Source organism: Hippopotamus amphibius, chromosome 3 (assembly GCF_030028045.1).
Source record: "Hippopotamus amphibius kiboko isolate mHipAmp2 chromosome 3, mHipAmp2.hap2, whole genome shotgun sequence".
Lineage (NCBI taxonomy): Eukaryota > Metazoa > Chordata > Mammalia > Artiodactyla > Hippopotamidae > Hippopotamus > Hippopotamus amphibius.
In genome coordinates this window covers 194,142,644-194,153,069 of record NC_080188.1, presented here as the reverse complement: position 1 = coordinate 194,153,069, position 10,426 = coordinate 194,142,644, and positions in this window count along the sequence as shown.

The window sequence follows — 10,426 nt, the reverse complement described above, 5'->3', positions numbered from 1 at the left end:
TTTTCCTCCCCTTACTTACTCAGGTGTGTAATGGTCTCCTTTCTCTCCTGATAGAAAGAGCTTAAAACATCCTGACACGTTTCCTCGTCATCTTTCCTCCTTAATATCCTGAAAAACAATGTACAAGTTGCACTATACAAGCTTGGCCTTAGATAAGATCATCCTTCAGCTTTATTTTAGAATATCTCCTCACATATGGAGAAGCCCTAAACATTCTAGAGTTCCATTTCCCAGCCCTTAGGAGGCTAATACTTTAGTTCTTCCCACAGGGACACTGTCAGCATAATCCAATTTAATGCTTTGCATAGAACTGGAGAACAGTGACTCTGGATTTTGTTTAATTCCGGTTGTAAGGAAGTGAAAACACACACGGGCTCAATTTCTAATTAGTGCACTTATTTTCTTAGGTGCATTTCTAAAACTAGATTGCAAGTTCTTCCAAATAATTCAACCCTTTAGAGGAAAAAGAAAAAAAAAAACTTGCTGTCTCCTTGGCAACTTATTCAAGCATATGGAGCACATGCAGAAAGCTCTAAAAACCTTCAGAGAAAACTGGTTGTCCCTTCCCTAAGGTCGTTTTTTCCATGCATTCACCATAGGGTACAACATACAACATAACTGCGCATTTCTGAGCCTTTTCTAGAAATCTGTGAGCAAAGTCACTTGACTGCCCCTGTGCTGACACTGCTTCAACTTTCCAGACTCTATTAATCTGTTAATAATTAATAATGATTAATTTTTGTGTGTCAAGTACTGTATTAAAGGTATTACATACTTTCCCTCAGAAACCTTGAGAGAGAGTTCTATCATTCTGTTTTTACACATAGGGAAGCTGAATTTCAGAGCGGGTAAGAGACTTATTTAAGTATATTGGAACCCAAAATGTCAGCTCCCACAGTTGAATATTTAAACACTAGACGCACCACCTTTTTGACTCCAAGCTTGTATTATTCCCAAACTTCGTCATCAGTTTTTCCTCTGGACAGAGGAAACTCTTAGAATTGGTCTTTTTCCAGTCTCTCATGAGGACTCACAGGAATACAAAGCAGTGTTTTGTATAACGATGCTAAGCTGCATTTTGGTCAACTGTAATTTTTTTGTAAGTTATCCTTCTAAAAATATCTAATAAGTTATGTACTGCAAGATGGAAATTATCATTTCTTGGGGAAAATAAAGTGAGTCTTGCCTATGATGTGTAGTTAACTAAAAGTAAGTGGTCAGTAACCCAGGAAATACAAGCAATTGGGTCACCTTATATGTCATCATTTAAATGAAATTCAAACACAAAATGATTCCTAAGAATTCACAATTGTTTAAATTCTGACATGTATCAATAATCAAAAGGAATAAAACATATGTAAAAATCACACTGGGTACATGACCAGGTTTTAGTTGATTAGATATAAGATTCTACTTATTTCATATAAAACACAACATGGTTGCTGCTGGTTCCACCATTAACATTTTTTATTCTATTAAGACATCCTATTAATCATTAAATATTATGTTATTTATAACATTCCTATTTAATGTCATCAGCAAAGCAGCAAAAAGACGTGTAAAACATAAACTTTTTTCTTTCAGATATTCTGAGAATAAAATTCCATTCACAAAGTATTTCTGAAACAAACAACTTTAAAGTAATCTTCTCCCAAATTTTATTTTATGGAAACACTATAATTTGAAAATTAACTCATAATACAGTTTCAATACACCAAAAGATGGAGCATGCACTTAATTACTTGGAAGCCTCCTTAATAGTACTCCAGTTTTAATTTTTCTCTCAGGAGAATGATTAGAAATATATTTGAATGCAAAGATTTTTAAGATCTCTTAAAATTGCATATAAAATCTATTTTTTTAATTGTTCACAGATTAAAATAGTCATTTCTTGAAGACTACAATGATAGGGTATTATAAGTAAAAAATGGTAGAATTACTGAATAAAATAGTCAACAATACTTGTCTCATTTTTTATCTTTCATCCTCTGGGTAGCAGTCCAAATGCAGGCTTATTGTAATGATCTATTTTGTGGATACGAGGGTAAAAATGACTATTCTGATAGTGACATCTTGAACTAGTTACAGGAATTAATTTTAAAAAGACATTAATAATGGGAAATATTGGCTCTACCAAGACATTTCTATGATAAGATTTGTAATTAATGATCTCCTTTTGTTCTTAAAAACAGTGGTCACAGTCAGTTGAAACCTATTCTTGATGAAAAAATTGTTGCTTTGGGTTGTTGATGTAATCCCACTACTAGCAGTACCTATCAAATGGGAAGCATGGCACAGGATTCAGGGTTAAAGGAGCCAGATAGAAATATTAGTCTAGTCCTTAAGTTATTTTAAGATTGAATTACATATTGACCTTTGTAACATGGAATGAAATGGTGTCTTGATTCTTTTCACATTGAACTGACTGTAGAGAAAAGCTAAATTAGATTACACAGCAGGGAAAGAAAAATACAGGAAAGAAGGAAGGAAATGGGAGGGAGGGAAGAAGAAAGAAAGAAAGAGAAATAAAGAAAAAGAAAGAACAAAAAAGAAAGAAAAGAAGGAAAGGAAGGAAGCAAAGGAAGAAGAGAGGGAGTGGGGAGAGAGGGAGGAAGGAAGGAAGAGACACACGAAGAGAGAAAAAGAAAGAGATAATTCTTACTTCGATATGAACTCACCTGAAAACTGATTATGAATTGTTGACTAAAATAAATTTAAGAAGCACTTTTCTAAAGTGACAATAAATTTATGAAGTGTTACACATGCTATGAATTTTTACATTACAACCATTTTAAATTTTTGTTCACGAATGTTATCCTAATTACCACACTCCCAAAAGCACGTGAAAGCATGCTATTAGGTGCTTTGTTGACTTGCAGAACTGCTTAATATAAAACTTTTACATAATAATTACCATAATGGGTGGAAAAGCATAAATTATTTTTGCACTGATCACTTCAAAGTTTTTGCAATTGTGGCCTCTGATTATGGAATTATTTTCTCCACTTCTCATATATTTTCCAGCTATTGGTAATTTTGGCTTCTGTCTGCCATTGAAAAAAGTTATCTTGGAGCACTCCCAGTACTCTCTAATCATTTAGTCCGTTTCAGTATACTGGTTTCCTAGGGCTATTGTAATAAATGATCACAAACCAGGTAGTTTAAAACAATAGAAATTCATTTTCTCACAATTCTGGTGGTCAGAGTCTGAAGTCAAGGTGTGTCAGCAGAGTCAGACCACCTCCAGAGACACTGGGGAAGAATCCTTCAGTGATTCTTCCTGGCTTCCGGTGGCTGCTTTCAATCCTTGTAATTCCTTGGTTTGCAGTGGTATAACCCCAATCTCTACCTCCATGGTCATGTGGCCGTCTTGCCTGTGTACTGTCTCTGTGTTTATATGAATACATCTTCCTCTTCTTTCTATTACAACACCACCAATCACTGGATTAGGGACCCTATTCCAGTTTAACCTAAACTTAATTTGATTATATCTGCAAAGTCCTTATTTCCAAATGAGGCTACATTCACTGGTATGGGGTTAGGACTTGAACATACTATTTTGGGTGACATGGTTCAACTCACAACGCTCAATCTTAATAAAAATTCCCCACATTCTCTTTGACCCATTTGAAACTACTGACCTTTTTTCTTTAAACTTCCCCGTCTTGTTTTCCATGATACTGAATTTTTCTGTTCTTCATCTTCTCTAACCTTGTTTAGCTGTATCTTCTTGATTGTTTTAACTTCTTGTTTCCTGTATTCCCATAACTTTATCTTTAGTTTTTTTTCCTTCCATTGTCTGAATTTTCATGCATTTAATAAGCACATACTGGTAACTATACATACTTATTTTTGCGGGACACTGGCTATGTAGAGAAAATTAATCATAGTCCCTGCTTGGGAACTTACAATAAAACTGAGACATATGTAAATATATCAATAAGTATAAAACTGAGTAGAAAAGGAACATAAATAATGCAATGAGAAAGCCTGCAGGATTGAGAAGACATTCAAACTGAATTTTGAAAAAAAAATGAGTATGCCTTCAACAGGCTAATTTTCATGAATTTCTATTATACTTCTCTTTTTCTTGATGGACAGGTTTTACTGATGAAGTATATTTCCTTAATAGATATAAGAATATTCATATTACTATTTCTCCTTGTGTTAACTTTTTAATAACTTTTTATAGTTTTCAGTTCATAGAAATACTGCAAAGATAGTGCCGAGAATCTCTGAATACTGCTCTCGGTTCCTGCACTGTTACCATCTTACATCACCATGCTACATTTGTCACAACTAATGAACCAGTGTGGCTATACTGTATTTAATTAAACTCCATGCTTTACTCAGACTTCCTTGGTTGTTACATAATGTCCTCCTTTCTTTTCCAGAATCCCATCCAAATGATATTAACTATAATATCACATTATATTTAGTCATCATGTCTTTTTAGGTTCATCTGGACTGACAGATTACTAGACTTATTTCCTTGACAATTTTGAGGGGGACTGGTCAGCTGTGTGGAAGAATGTCCCTCAGCTGGAGTTCGTTTGATGTTTTTCTCATGATTGAATTGAGGTTATGAGTTTTGGGAGGAAGATTACAGAAAGGAAGTGTCATTCTCATTACATCATATCCAAGTTACATGCTATCAACATGACATCATGGACAATGTTGACTGGCATGGCATCTGGCTGAGGTGGTGTCTGTAAGGTTTCCACACTAAGCTATTTTTACCCGCTTCCTATACCAGTTGCTAAGCACAGCTCACATTCAAGAGGTGGGGAATGAAGCCCCACCTCCCTTTATCTAAATTATTTGGGATGCTTCTGTATTGAAAATTTGTTTCTTCAATCCCATTTATTTATTCATTCAATCATTTACATATATCAGTATGGATTTGCAGATGTTTAGTTTATTCTTTAGGTGATAATCCAATACTACACATTTATATTTTTTCCTTCAAATTGTTCCAAGTTTGAGAGTTCTTTTAGGTTGACTCCAGTGTAGTTTTGGCATGCCCCCATCCCCATCATCTTGGTTTTTTAGCACTTCCTTACTTTCCAGCACTACAAGATGATCCACGATCATCTGGTAGAATCCTGCCCCAGCTCCAGAATCAGTGATTTCTCCGAGGAGCCCTGGCTCCTTTTACTGAAAAATAGTATTAGACCAAAGACCTGGATACTGACTGTGCTTGTTTTACTGGAGGGTTATTTCTTCTAGGTTCTTTCAGCTGGCATAGGTCGGAAATATATGTGTGCATCCCAGTCTATGTTTATACACATACCTATGATAACTTCTCTATCTACCCTTCTGTATAGTAAGCCAAACATGAATTCAGGCTAACAGCTCTGACTCTAACCCAGTTCTACAAGGTTTATTCTTGCCTTCCTCCTTGCTTATCTACAATCTCCCTTTCCAATGGTGAGAAGCCTGGTTCCCACCATCTAACATCTGTTTAGTTCTATTTAACCCCGGGATACAGGCATAGCATTTTCAGAATTATTAATCAATGTCCACATGAGAAATAATTTTACCAACTAGAGTCGTGCTGACACACATCCTTTGCCTTTAGTCTTACAGTTTCAATAATTTCCGAAGTTACTTAGGTCAGCACCTTTTCTCCCCTCCCACCCCCTTTCAGTGAGGTTAGGTCACATGTTTGTGATATACTTAATATCTTTTACATTCTTCATTTCATCCTGAGCTCCCTCAACCTCGTAATTTTTTTGAATTTGGATATATTAATATTTACTCTTTATGCTATAAAGTTTTATGAACTTTTGACAAACACATAATGTCACCATCTACCACTACAGTACTATACAGAATACTTTCACTGCCCTAAAAAATCCCCTGTGTTTCATGTAATCAAATTGTGAATTTTTAACTTACTAATTTTTATTATCTGGCTCCCTTCTTCTCCAGTAAATCTCTTACTGTCTTGGCTAAAGCCCTAAATTGTCTCTTCTCTGAATTATCATAATGGAGGCTGAGAGAGAAGGGGAGTATTATATTGAAACGTTCACTTTGTTACCATATAAGGAATTTCAGGTCTGAAAAAATACTTTCTTTTGAGTTACATTTCTTAATGCATCGATGGAGATATTCAATGAACCAAATCTGGCTACAATCAGATTTAATGAATTTGTCACCACCTCCATATTTTATACACATTATTTACCTTAATTTTATTTGCTAAAGCTTGTCATAATTATGGCTATAGTGTCATATCCTGACAGTAATAGAAATCCTTCCAGTGTTTCATCATTAAACATCAAATTTCCATCTATTCTTACTTAACTGTTTCATTCAAAAAACAAATAACTGAATTTGCCAAATATCTTTTTATGGTCTATCAGTGGGTTTTTAAATTCTGATTTATTGGTATAATTATGTTAAGAGACTCCCTGAATTGAGGCATCAATAACTAGTCAACAGGCATCTTAAGACTAACATACGTAAAACAAAGTTCCTGATTCACCAACTCCATCCCAAGAAAGTCTGCTCTACCCTCAGCAGTCAGGTGCCAAAACTTGCACTGAACTTCAAAAAATTTACAGAGATGGGACAAGGTAGAGACCTTGAAGTCAATCCAAACATTAATACCTCAAGTGCTGACCTGAAGCATGTACCTCCTACAGAAAAAGAACCCACAATATTACACATATCTGTGTATGGTTTCGCACTGTTTTGATTGAAACCTTTGGCAATAGACCATCAGTACCCCTCAGGCTCCAAGGTTCTGCACTAAACAATGTCTTCCTGCTGCAGAGGGCCTATAGCTTGCCCAATAGATTCAGAAATTATCTCACTATGAGTTATAACTCTCTAATGGGACCTCTAAATAAGAGACAAACAGGGCATGGAGACCTTGGCCACCCTAACATAGCCACCTTTAGACACAAAGAAAACAGCCTACCCCCAGAGAGAACGCATTCAGTGGACTAATGCAGAATTCCAGCATCATGATGGACAACGTCATTATGTAGCCCACAGCATGGAGGTTCTGCAAAGTAGGCTGAACATCAAAAGTGATCCAGGCACAGAGCTCTTGAGCTCTACCCTAACTGGAATTCATCTTTACGCAGACTCGTGGGCCAACACTAAAGGCCTAAAATTGCCAGGCCATTGGATACGACCTTAGGGCTAAAATACTAAAAATACACCTATATGAAACCAGATATAATAACTTGTTCATGAACTTAATCTTTACATCACACACGTGCATGACCAAGTAAAGGAACTATGTTTAATCAAAGCATTTTCCTGACAAGCCCAACCTGGAACGCAGGGCTATTATTTGGTGCAGCTCCCAGATTATACTCAAAGGTACCATGTAAATGAAACCAGATAAGAATGCCAGTGTTACCTTCAAAGTCTTCATTACTTGTGATTATATGAGCAAGGACAAGTGATCTGATTGTCTTCAAATTCTTGTAGGTTTCACATGGCCTTACTCCTTCTGCCCTGGCAGGGCTCCTAGAAACCCATGAATCAGGGAGTGGAGAATAAGAAAACTTTGAGAAGAAACACTATGCCTTTATATCAGGTCCTCAGATATACACAAAATTAATGCTATACTGTGAAGGGTTTTTTTTTTTTAAGCTCTTTATTGGAATATGATTGCTTTACACTGTTGTGCCAGTTTTTTGCTGTACAACAAAATGAATCAGCTGTATTTATACATATATCCCCATATCCGCTCCCTCCTTCGACTCCTTCCCACCTTCCCTAACCCAACCCTGTAAGTCATCACCCATCATAGAGTTGATCTCCCTGTGTTATGCAGCAGCTTCCCACTAGCTATCTATTGTACATTGGGTAGTGTATATATGTCAATGCTACTCTCTCACTTTGTCTTGACTTCCGCCCACCCCCCGCCCCGCCCTGCCCTGTGTCCTCAAGTCCATTCTCTACATCCGCATCTCCATTCTTGCCCTGTCACTGGGTTCATCTGTACCATTTTTTTTAGATTCCATATATATGAGTTAGCATAAGGTATTTGTTTATGGAATATATTTACTAATGTCTGTGGCCATCTTAAATGGCCATTGAGAATTCCATGTTAAATGAGGAAACTCTCTAGAACTTAGGCATTATATTAAAAAAATTTAAACTAATTTTTATTGGAGTATAGTTGATTTACAATGTTGTGTGCTTCCTGCTGTACAGCAAGGTGAACCAGTTATATATATACATACATCCACTCTTTGATCTGTTTTAACGAAGAGGTATCTCAGCAGCCTCATTCATATACAGAATTGGTGAATTAAGAGGCATGAAAATATTTACCTTTGTATATTCCCCAGCCCACAACTTTTTTGAACATATGACTCTTTTGCCTTTTTAAAAATAGTATGGTTGTGAATTATGAATTTGTAAATAGTAATTGCTTGGTTCTACTTATTTTGAAGTTCATTAGAATGATTGTTCATCCTTGTTTTGTGACATGTTTTTTTGGTTCAGTGTTATACACCTAACATTCATCCATGTTGATTTATATCATTGTTCTTCAGTCAGTTTCATGGATGTATAGCCTGCTTTTAAAATGTACTCGTTCATGGCTTTGTCCAGGTATTTTGGAATAAAGGAATAGAGGGGGGAGAAAAGAAATTCAGATTTTGAGACAAAATTTTCAGAGAGCAAAACCCTTGCACATAGGGACACCACCAGCCCACGATCTGCGGGCAAATCATTCAATTGTTATACTACCTCTCTAATAATTCCTTTACCTTAGAAAAATGAATGAACTGTAATTTATATTTTGATGAGTGGAATAAAGAACTAGTCACCACCTTCAAAAAAGAAAAAGAAAAAAATAGTACACCTTCCTTCTTTTCATAACAGTGTTGCTAAATATGTGTAACGTCGTGTGTGTGTGTGTGTGTGTGTGTGTGTGTGTGTGTGTGTGTGTTTCTGATCTCTGAAGATATACGGAAATTTTTTAAATGTTCGCTTTAAACTCAGTAGGTGGAGGCAAAGATTATATTGCTCAAACAAGGATACTTGAGCAGACATGACCTTGGACACTGGCTTTGTCTCAAGTGGTTTTATGGCCCCCTTCCAGCCCCTGATAACCTGAATCCCTCCTGAGCTGGGTTATGCCACGTCCCCCTTGATCCAGTTACGTGGTTTCTCATTGATGCTCCAGAAAATACTGGGCAAACATCTCAACTTCCAGACACTCCGTAAAACTCACCAGGAGCTCGTGTCAGCCAGAACCAATAGAATGGCTTACAATTGCTGAGTCTCCCCAGGGGATAAGGGACATATCGGGAGGGTTCGGAGGCTCCTGTCCTTGCTCCTTTTGATCACACAGCAAAGATGTGACTAGCTTGACTAGAACAAAACCACTGGCTCATGACAGCTCTCCTGGCATTCAAGGTCTTCCCCATAGCACTCGCTTTACAGACTTCGGTCTTAGAATGCCCTCTCCGTAGTGTTCTTCTTGTGACTCCTTGAAACATTTTTTACTAATTAAGTTATGCATTCTCAAGCATTTCTTAAACTAACCTAAATATATGTGAGATGAAGTGGAGACAGGCTTATTCTCTTTCTGGGGACTCTCATCTTGTCCTGGCTCGTGGTCCACAGAGACCACGGATGCCTAGCCCGTGCTGTGAAATAATGAGAATTCTCAGGACTGCTGACAATCAGTACGGGAGTTTTAGCTGAAGACTGATTGTCTTTAGTGGTTTTATGTCTGCTCAGGTTTTCTATTTCTTTTTAAATTGGTTTTTATCGACTTCTATTTAAATAATAAGAATTCTAGGAATTTATTTCACATGTATTTTCAAATATATTGGCCTCATTATTTGTTTAACCTCTGTAGCATTATTTATGTACAATTCTTTATTCTTAATATGGTTTAATTCTACCTCTTTTTAGCTCTGATTAATCTTAGTCATATCAAAGGTTTATCTACTTTATCAGTCATTTCAAAGAAATTTTTCACTTTATTTGTCAACTGTTTCTGCAACTTCATTATGATCCGTTCTTATCTTTATTACTTTCCTTTTATTTTGTTGGATTTAATCTGTTGATCTATTTTTAATTTCATAGGATAGATATTTAGCTCATTAATTTTTATACTCCTTTCCTAGTGTAAGAATTTTAGTCTATCTATTTACCTCTATACATTGCTTCAACCCAACACTCCAAGTTATGATATATCATATTTCCACTATCTTAAATGTCTAAAAATTGCCTAAGTTCCAAAGTGATTTCTTCTATAATCCACGAGTTGCATGTGTTAATTTTCACAATTCCAAATGTAGTTTTATTCTAGTCATCCTTTGTTATCATTATGTTCCTTAATTGCCATGTCATCAGACAAGTTCCAATAATAGCAAATATTTGAAGGTTTTAAAAAGCACTTTTAGGACATGGCACACCATCACTTTTTATAAATATTCTA